This window comes from Rhinolophus sinicus, chromosome 3 (genome assembly GCF_057876585.1).
Source record: "Rhinolophus sinicus isolate RSI-liver-muscle chromosome 3, RSI-T2T, whole genome shotgun sequence".
NCBI lineage: Eukaryota > Metazoa > Chordata > Mammalia > Chiroptera > Rhinolophidae > Rhinolophus > Rhinolophus sinicus.
Genome location: NC_142503.1, coordinates 132,051,916 through 132,061,263, shown reverse-complemented (window position 1 = coordinate 132,061,263; position 9,348 = coordinate 132,051,916).

The window sequence follows — 9,348 nt, the reverse complement described above, 5'->3', positions numbered from 1 at the left end:
TGAGGTCTTCGAAAAACAAATAGTCCTTTATATATCACTAGATCTTTCATTCTTCACTCCCAGCAGTCTCACTCCCTTTACTTTCTATCTTTGAGAGTAAGATTTCTCTCACTCTGTGGCTTGTATACATCTTTTCCCACTATTGATCAGTTTTTGTGCCAGTTATAGATTATTGACTCTGAGCTCCAAATTGATCCTATTTTCCTTCTCTGTAAAAATGAGTCTTGACCCCTCAAATATTTTTCCTTTGCCAGATGGCCAAGTGTTAAGCTTTGTCGATAGAAGACTCTGGAAACATTGCATGAGGAAAGGGTTTTGCTTCTGCTCCTGGTTCGTTATGCACAGATTCACTAGAGCCAAGTAACCTTATAGAATGCCCATTTATCTCAAGGCTACAGGCAGGAGGCACTGGATAGATACCACAGAGGAATAACGCTGGGTTCCTGGTCAAATTCTAGCATGAGAATTCACCATCTCAGTAAGACTGTCTTGTCTGCATGACTTGATGCCAAATCATTTAACAGTTTCTTCTAACTTGTCAAAATCTAATTGTGGTGGGAAAATGTGTGCTCCTTATTCTTCTGAAAATTGTCTAATTTGTAAATAGCTCTGAGAAGCACAACTCATTAAGAGGAATCTATTGAGAACCCATAAGTCTTCCAATATACACTACAAAAAATATGAGGTAAATCAAATCTAGAGTCCGTCATCAAAAGTAGAATAATTACAAGTAACATAGCAAGTGCAAAGTACTATATTCATGTATAAACAGATGAATGGAAAAGCAAAAGGTGGTACATACATGTAATGGAAGGTTATTCATCCTTTAAAAAGGACTGAGTGAACCCTTGAGAGCATTATGCTATATAAAATAAGCCAGGTGCAAAAGGACACATATTGTAAGATTTTACTTACCGTGTTTCCCCGAAAAGAAGACCGGGTCTTATATTAATTTTTGCTCCAAAAGACGCATGATGGCTTATGTTCAAGGGATATCATCCTGAAACATCATGCTAGGACTTATTTTCCGGTTAGGTCTAATTTTGGGGGAAACACAGCATATGACATATCTGGAGAAGTCAGATTCATAGTGACAGAAAGTAGAATGGTGGATGCCAGAGCTGGGAGGAGGAGAGAATGGGGAGTTATGTAGTGGGTGGAGTTTGAGTTTGGGAAGATGAGAAAGTTCTAGAGATGGATAGTGTTGATGATTGCACAACATAGTAAATATATTTAATGCCACGGAATTGGACACTTAAAATTGTTAAAATAGCAAAACGTATGCTATGTACGTTCTACTGCTACAATAAAAAAGTTAAAAACGACATATTCCAAAATGAAAACTTAATCAAGCATCTTTCCTTGACCCCTTCCGCTTCCAATAACACACACACTCACCTCACCCTGTCTGCATTTTGTAGGTTTTGTCAACATCATCCTTTTCCTCTGAAAAGAGTCACACAATAGCTCCCTAACTCCAGAATTGTGCTTTTTTACCCAATAGGCAGATTACTTACATACCTTGACCCAGTGCTGTCCAATAGCAGTATAATAAAAGCCACATACGTATTTAAAAATGTTTTAGAAGCCACATTAAAAAGGTAAAAAGAAACAGGTAAAATTAATTTTAATGTTATCTTATTTAATTCAATAAATCCAAAACATTATCACTTTAGTGTGTAATCAGTATAGAAAATCACTAGTGCGATATTTAACTATTTTTTATCATAAATCTTTGAAATCTGATGTGTTTTAGATTTACCTGACTTCTCATTTTTGACTAGGTGTATGTGGCTAGTGGCCATCATACTAAATAACATAGCTTTAAAGGCTCCAAAGAAAAATGATTTTTTTTTTCAAGTAGAACATGTTTTAAAGAATTTGATATTTGATTTCTCTACAGTGCAATGTAAGAGTTATTATATGGAAAGTTGTGTCACTTATTTTACGATTTTTTAATTAGAATTAGAAATGGTATGTGTTGATGACCTGCCATAGTTTAATTAGCAGTCTTTTTTTCCCTAGTGGCACATAATATAATGGTGCATCTTACAATTCCTGACATTTCAGATTCTGAGAAATACAAATCTTAACCCTCAAAGTCTCTGGTTCTTCCACCATAAAAAAGGGGCAGTAAAAGGACCTGTGATATAGGATTGTTGTGAGAATTAAGTAAGATAATGTATATAAAGTGTTTAGCAGTTTCTAGAGGCTGCCTGTATTTCTTAGCTCATGGTCTCTTTCCATCTTGAAAGCTGTTGATTGCTCCATCTCCTGCTTCTGCCAATCACATCTCCTCCAACTCTGACTCTCCTCCTTTCCTCTTTCACTTGTAACAATCTTTGTTATTACCACATTGGGTCCACTCAGATAAGAGGATAATCTCTCCATCTCAAGGTCCTTAACTTAACCATATCCTCAGAGTCTCATATGAAGTACATATTTACAAGTTCCCAAAATTAGGATGTGGATATCTTGAGGAGGTGCATTATTCTGCCTCCCACATCTGGAAATGGAAAGTTGTCTCTTTAACCTGATCTCTATACTCTCTCCATGGAATAGAAAGTACCCACTATGCCAAAGAGAATGTTCTTATCAGTACGAGGTAGGTAGGAGCAAATGTAGACCCAGCTGGAAGAGGCCAAAGCAGCTGTAAATATGAAGAATAATCAGGATGCATGACTTTGGATAGAGATGGTGTCATGCAGGGTGTCACGCGGGGTCTCAGCTCCCGCTCCCCACATAAGAGCACAGGATATGGTGAGGCCAAACAGGAACACCCACGGAGCCATAGATAGGGGAGTCATACCACCATACTCTCGCTGGCGGCTGGGTTGGAGACACAGGAAGCAGGAACCACACTATCCGCAACCTGCTGTCCACTTCTCTCTGCCACCCAACCTCACTTGCAAGCTGCAATCCCCCATGGTAACTGCAATCTGCTCTTGCTAGCTCAGCCACCATCTTCTCGCTAGCCCCCATTTTTCTGCTAGCGTAGCCGCGGCAGTTATATTAGTGGCCAATCGCTCACTGGTTACAGCTGACGGCCAACTAGCCACAGCTGATGGCCATCCAATCACAGTTGATGGCCAGCACCTTTCCACATGAGGGTGAGAGCCTGGAAACTGCACTCCTGGCTCTGTCCCCACAGGTGGACTCTGTCTTCCTACATAGAGCTGTCCCTGACTCTTCTCATTTATTTTCCCAATTTGAAAATAGCTCTCCTCACCTCTTATTTTTACATAAAGAGTCTGGAAGTTACCCTAAATGCTTTTAGAGCTGTTGTTCTCAACCTTGGCTGCATATTAGAATCACCTAGGGCGGTATGTGTGTGTGGGGATGGGGGTGGGGGGAGGCTTTTCAAAATACCAAGGCCCTTAAGTGAAATCAAGATACGTTGGGGTCCAGGTGCCAGTATTTTTAAATATCCCCAGGTGATTCTAACGTATTTCTAAGGCTGAGACTCTGGTATAATGGAAGTAACTGGATTCCTCTTCCACAGGCCCACAAAATGTCCTTTACCTTTTTATTTTCTTTACTAAATAATGTTTCCCTCTAGTCTGAGTGTCTGTAGGAATCAGTGGCCTTGGAGGTTTAAGAATTTATAATGTTCAAACTGCGATGGTATTGGAGGAGGTCACTGAGAGGACGTGACCACCAGTTGACCCGCGAGCTGGACCCAGGCGTTAAAAGGCCCCTCACCCCCTTTCCTGTCCTTGGATGGTGTGTTCTTCTGCCTTCCCCACACTGGCAGCTACTCCAAGGACACAGCGTTGAGAGAGTAAGGTGTTGTCGAGACCATCTGAAGAGTATATGCGACTGAACCCAGGTAAGGCCTCTGTAGAAACTTTTACGATTCTGACTGGAGATCTACTTGTCTCGGAGTCTCCTCAAAACAGGCATTGTATGTAAGTTTCTTTGCTTATTAAACCTGCCACCTACCAATCTGGAGTGGCCTGACTCTTCCTCTGCTCTCTCCATGTACAGGGGCCAGTTTGTGAACCAAAAAAGGGCCCGCGGATTCTCTGGTACCTTCACCTCCCTCCAATGATGTCAGTGTCTGAATACGTTAGAGAAAAAAGTTTATTGAATCCATTTTGAATTCTTTCTTGCATAACAAATGTAAGTGAATAATTAATAATGTCTCTTGAACAATTATTAATCAAGTAAGCTGCTGTTCAGATGTTTCTCTGCCAGGAGAATTTTCTTTGAATAGTCAAAGGATTAGTATAGCCCTAGTCTCTCCCTGGGCAGTTTAGAGTAGTTTATTTAGAAGCCTGGGGGAGTTTTTGAATCATCATCCCTCATCTTCCCTCAGGTAGAAGGCCCTTCCTCTTTCATCTTCATGGATTGAAATCCTATCTCTCTGTCACTACTTATATCAAATGACACCGCCTCATTAGCGCCTTCCTGTTCTAGATGTAATCTGTTTCCTTTGAGCTTCCTTGGCATCTGTAGCCTTTTAATGGTACTGCCCTCACTCTGCATTACCGTGACTTCATACTTTCTTTTCTCCTTGCTAATAGATTATAAACACTTTCAAGGTAGGAATTATATAATAAAATACATAACCTTGTTGTGCCTACCTTTTCCTAGCACAGTAGTGCAGGTAGGAAGGACGTGAAAATTTGTTCAATTGACATTTTCTCTTGTAAGATTGGTCAGTGGTGGACTTCCCAGTAGGACAAAACCTTGGGGAGAGGGTAGGTTTCCCATTACATAAGAACTCATTGGTACACTAGGTTCCAGGCTCATGTTGACTCTCAATTGTCTAGACTTGGAGACAGTCAAACCATGCCTGGAGAGACAGGCGGATCTCTCAGCACCTCATCTCAGATGTACCTCTTATTTCCAGAATGCATTACTGACTGTGAACTGTATAGGGTTTAAATTGCCATGTGGTTTTGTTTCAAGTTGACTGCAAATGTAGTTCCAAATTAAACTGGCCTGGAAGGTAGGGAATCTCCTAACACCTACATGTGCTGCAGGAATATTCTAACAAAAGGAAGAATCCATAGCCAGGGAATCCATTCCCCTTCCCATCAGACCACATGGACTTTTCCCATCTGCCACGCTTCCCTAGCCCTCAGACCCACCATATCGCATACCTTCTGCATTATAATTTTCCTAAGAACTGCTGAAAGCCACTGCCATCACTGCTTACACTTTTCTGTGACTTAGTTCAGTGGGACTGAGAAATTCAGGATCTGAAAAGCCTCAGGTTAGATCCAGGTTTCACCAACCTGTCAACAAACCTCCTAGAAGAAAAATAAATCCCAAAGTCCAAGCTGGGTGTCAGCCTCCTACAGGTTGTAGGCAAAGGACAGAGAGCCCCACATGAGGGCAGCTCTGCCACCTGAGACCCATGGGGAGAGCAGCCGGGAAGCCTTCTAACCACCCATGAGGGAGCAGTATATCTGCTCATTCATGGCCCCTGACACAGAGCTGGCAGCTCTCAAGCTTGAGGACCGTAGTACCTTCCGGGATTCAAACTCACGGAACTCCCTGAGGGAACAGACGTTGTCCTTTCAGGTTGGCACCCTCACACAGAGGGTGATGACCGTGGCATAAAGGCAAGGATTTTAAGGAGCTGATGAAATCCCAACTGCTGAGTATGTATGGAGTGTGGGAGAAAGACCCACCATGAACTTTTCAACTGGGCTTTGAAAGAGATCAACCTGAAGGGGGCAGTGTCACCGCCGGAGTGGGTTGGATTTCCTCCAAATCCATTTATGTTACACAAAATGCTGTAACATGAGAGGGGCATGGCTATGTGGGGGAACTAAATCTTTCACTTGGGCTTTGCAAGGGCCATCTCAGGCACAGCCGCTCTCAGTAGAGTCATTATTCTGACAATTACTTCAGTTTCCCTGTTATTCCCTCGAGTCAACACCCTCACCCACCTACAGTGACAGTGGCCTTAGTATATCCCTCAGGCTTCTCCATAAATCCCAGCTCTCCCACCTTGTATTCATACTCACGTCTAAATAGTGTGTGATGCCTTAATAAAGCATCTATCCAAGGCATTTTACATTTTAATGGGAATCATTATACTAAAGGTATAATTGAGCTCCAAAGTAAAATTTAAGACAGTGAGTGGGATGATATTGGATCTCTATAGTAACTTTAAATGAATTAAAGAGGAGAGAGGAAAATAAGTAACGGAAAAGGAACTGATTACAATTACTGATTCAATAGTTCTACTAATTAGCAGACTAATACTGGATTTGAAGATGACTTCCAGGGTCTTTATTACACCTGAAACACGAAAGGCAAGTGTCCTGGGGGAGTCCAGAGGTGATGCATGAGCCCTGGCTCTGCCATTTACTAGCTGGATGATCTCAGGCAGTTCACCAGACTGCGAAATGGAGACAATATGGAAGCATCTAACACAGCAGCTGCAGTGCAGTAGATGATCAACAAATGTGGCTCCTGATTCTTCTGAGCCCCCATTAAGCCAGCATTTGTGCTTCAGAGAAGCTCCAGTTACCTCTAACCTTGATGTTGAGTTCTGGAATCTGCTACAAAATTGAGAGTCTTTGAAAACGTAATTTATTGCTTCTTTCTTGAACCGTTCCCTCTCCCTTCTCCTCTGCATCCCAGTGCATTCATTGTGCAGTTCCTGGCGTATAGAAAGAACTCGATAAATGTTGGTTGAACTTAGGCTTTGAGCCAAACTTCTTAACTAATTCTTAAGATATAGTATTATTTTCTCAAGAAGGTAAGAATTATAGGAGAATCACCTACTGAGACTCCTGACAAGGAAAAGTGATGGAAGCACGTCCAGGCTTCCAGAGGGTTCACCTGGGAAAAAGAAAAGGGTTCAGCTTGCTGGAAGGGCTGAAGGCTGACTGGCTTAGAAAAGTTTAGGAAGAGGGCTGTTTCACAACTCATGTAAGGACCTGCATGAACTAGCTCATAGAATCAAGGAAAGTCAGAATAAATGAATGACCCAGAAATCAACCTCAGGCCCAGAGAGAGTATGTAACTAGTATAAAATCAGATAATAACACAAAGGTTGGGACAAGTGTCCAAAGGTAGACTCCTTATTCAGTCCTTTTTTTTTTTTTTTTTTTTCAAGAAAACACTGGGGTTCCAAGAAGATACTATAAAGGGCATTTCTTTAAAAGACATTTTTACTGCTGTGTTTGGAACAGGAGAAATGAAAAGGAAAGGCCCCTGCTTAGGATATGGGGTTTAATGTTAATAGATAAGAGTCTTATTTCACATCAGTCTTCTCTATCAAGGAAATTGATCTGTAGCATGATAAAAAAGATAGTCCAAAATAGTGACCAGGTAATTAAGTTTTAAGATAGGTGAGAAGCTATAAGGAGAGTGCTTAATCCATTTAATTGAGTTCAGTCCTTAGACCCAAAGAAATTCCATTTCAGAATACTGAAAGGACTTACAGCATTTGTAACTCGCTCCTGGGGGAGAGTATTTATTATTAGCCACTTTAAAAGAAGGGTTAACTAGCTTCCTGGAGTCAACAATTATTACAAGGCCAAAGAAGATTCACACCCAAGGCTTTCTGCGCTTAAAGTTCATCAGTTTCTACTCTACCAGGTCTCCGGTCACTAAATGGGCTACTTAATTCCATTCCTTCATAGAATCAGGCTTTTCAACGATTGCAACAGGCTAAAATGAAGTAGCCAAAGCACCAAAATGAAATTTAACAGAGGAAGTGGAAAGTCCCGCGTTTAATATTTGTGTTTTAATCCGTACAAATCCAAAACAGCAGAGATATAGAGTGAGAATAATTCATGTTCAAAGGGTTAGTTAGGGATCTCGGTTGACGCCACGCTCATGCCTTTTGTGATCCAGCTGCCAGAATGGCTGATGAAATCTTAGGAAGCGTTAATAAAAACATGTTCAGAATGGACGGAGAACAGGGCTACTGTGCTTTGCCAGTCGGACCTCATCTGTAGTATCCTGTTCAGCCCAGTAGGTGTCCAGGGAAGGGTAGATTAGATCATACAAGATCTAGAAGCCATGCCACGTGAGAGCTGAAAGAACTTGGGAACATTCATTTGGAGAACAGCAGGCTGTTCAATTTTAGTGACTAAAATATGAAAGAGTCATTTTGCTGCGTGGCTTATGAGACCAAACTAAGATTAACTACTAGATAAAGGCAAACTTTCATCTCATAGGAGGGAAAGGAAGCTCACGCCGGTTGAATACTCACCATGGTGCTTTACGTTGTTATAATTTTTCAGAAACTGATGGATAGTTGGGGGGTAGGGAGCTCCCAGTGGCTGGAAGTCAGCTGTCCAGCTCAGCACTGCTCATTTAAAGCAGTGGTCACCCCTCATCTGCTTCCCAGGCTTGGGAATGCCTTCCAGGCCCTTCTAGAGCCAGCTTCCTCCTAGGAAGCAGGTTGTCTGGGTGGCAGAAAAGGCCGCTGTGTTTCTGCAACATGGATTTCCAGCACAGCTGCATGGTTTCAAATCCCCCCTGGATCAGTGACTGCGAGTGAGGGGCTGCTTAGTCCCTCTCCCAAGCCAATATTTCCTAGTCTCGTGGGCCCACATTTGTCTAGGATGTGTCTATAGGAAATGCTGAGGTGTGGAGTTCTAGGAGCTCATGAGGGATTGTGTCCGAAAATGGAAATGGTTCAGGAAATAATACTCTGTGTATGCATTTCTTGGCCAGTGCCATTTTCTGTCCACACACCTATAGTTCTAGAATCACCCAATGTGGAAACCCTCCAGCCTAAGGAATTCTTCTGGCCAGCGAACAGTCTATCAGCCATGGTCCTGGCAGGAACCAGAATTCAACTTGGAAGATCCCAGTGAAGAGAGTTTAAAGAAGGGACACAGCAGAGGTGTGGGCAGGGAATTTGAGTTCTGGAATCTGCTACAAAATTGAGAGTCTTTGAAAACAATGTATTGCTTATTTCTTGACCCGCTCCTTCTCCCTTCTCCTCAGCATCCCAGTGCAGTCATTGTGCAGTTCCTGGCACATAATAGGAACTCAATAAATGTTCGTTGAACTTCGCCTTTAAACCAAACGTACCAGGAACCTCAAGTGTACCAGGCACATTCCAGCCTCAAGGCCATGTACTTGCTGTCTCTCTGTGAGCCACGCCACCCCCCTTGGTATGCACAGGCCTTATTTTTTTGTCTCATTCATGTCTTGGTTATAATGCCGCCTTCTCAAGTGAGCTTTGCAACTGCTGCTCTGCAACACTCCCTTTCTCCTCCTCCACCTCGCTTTTTTTATGTCACTAATATCATCTGCTATTTCTATTAATATACTTTAATTATTTGTTATCTGCTTCTGCTCACTAGAATGTGGGCAAATACTTTATTTTTTTTGTCTGTTTTGTTCATTGCAATAATCCAAGTG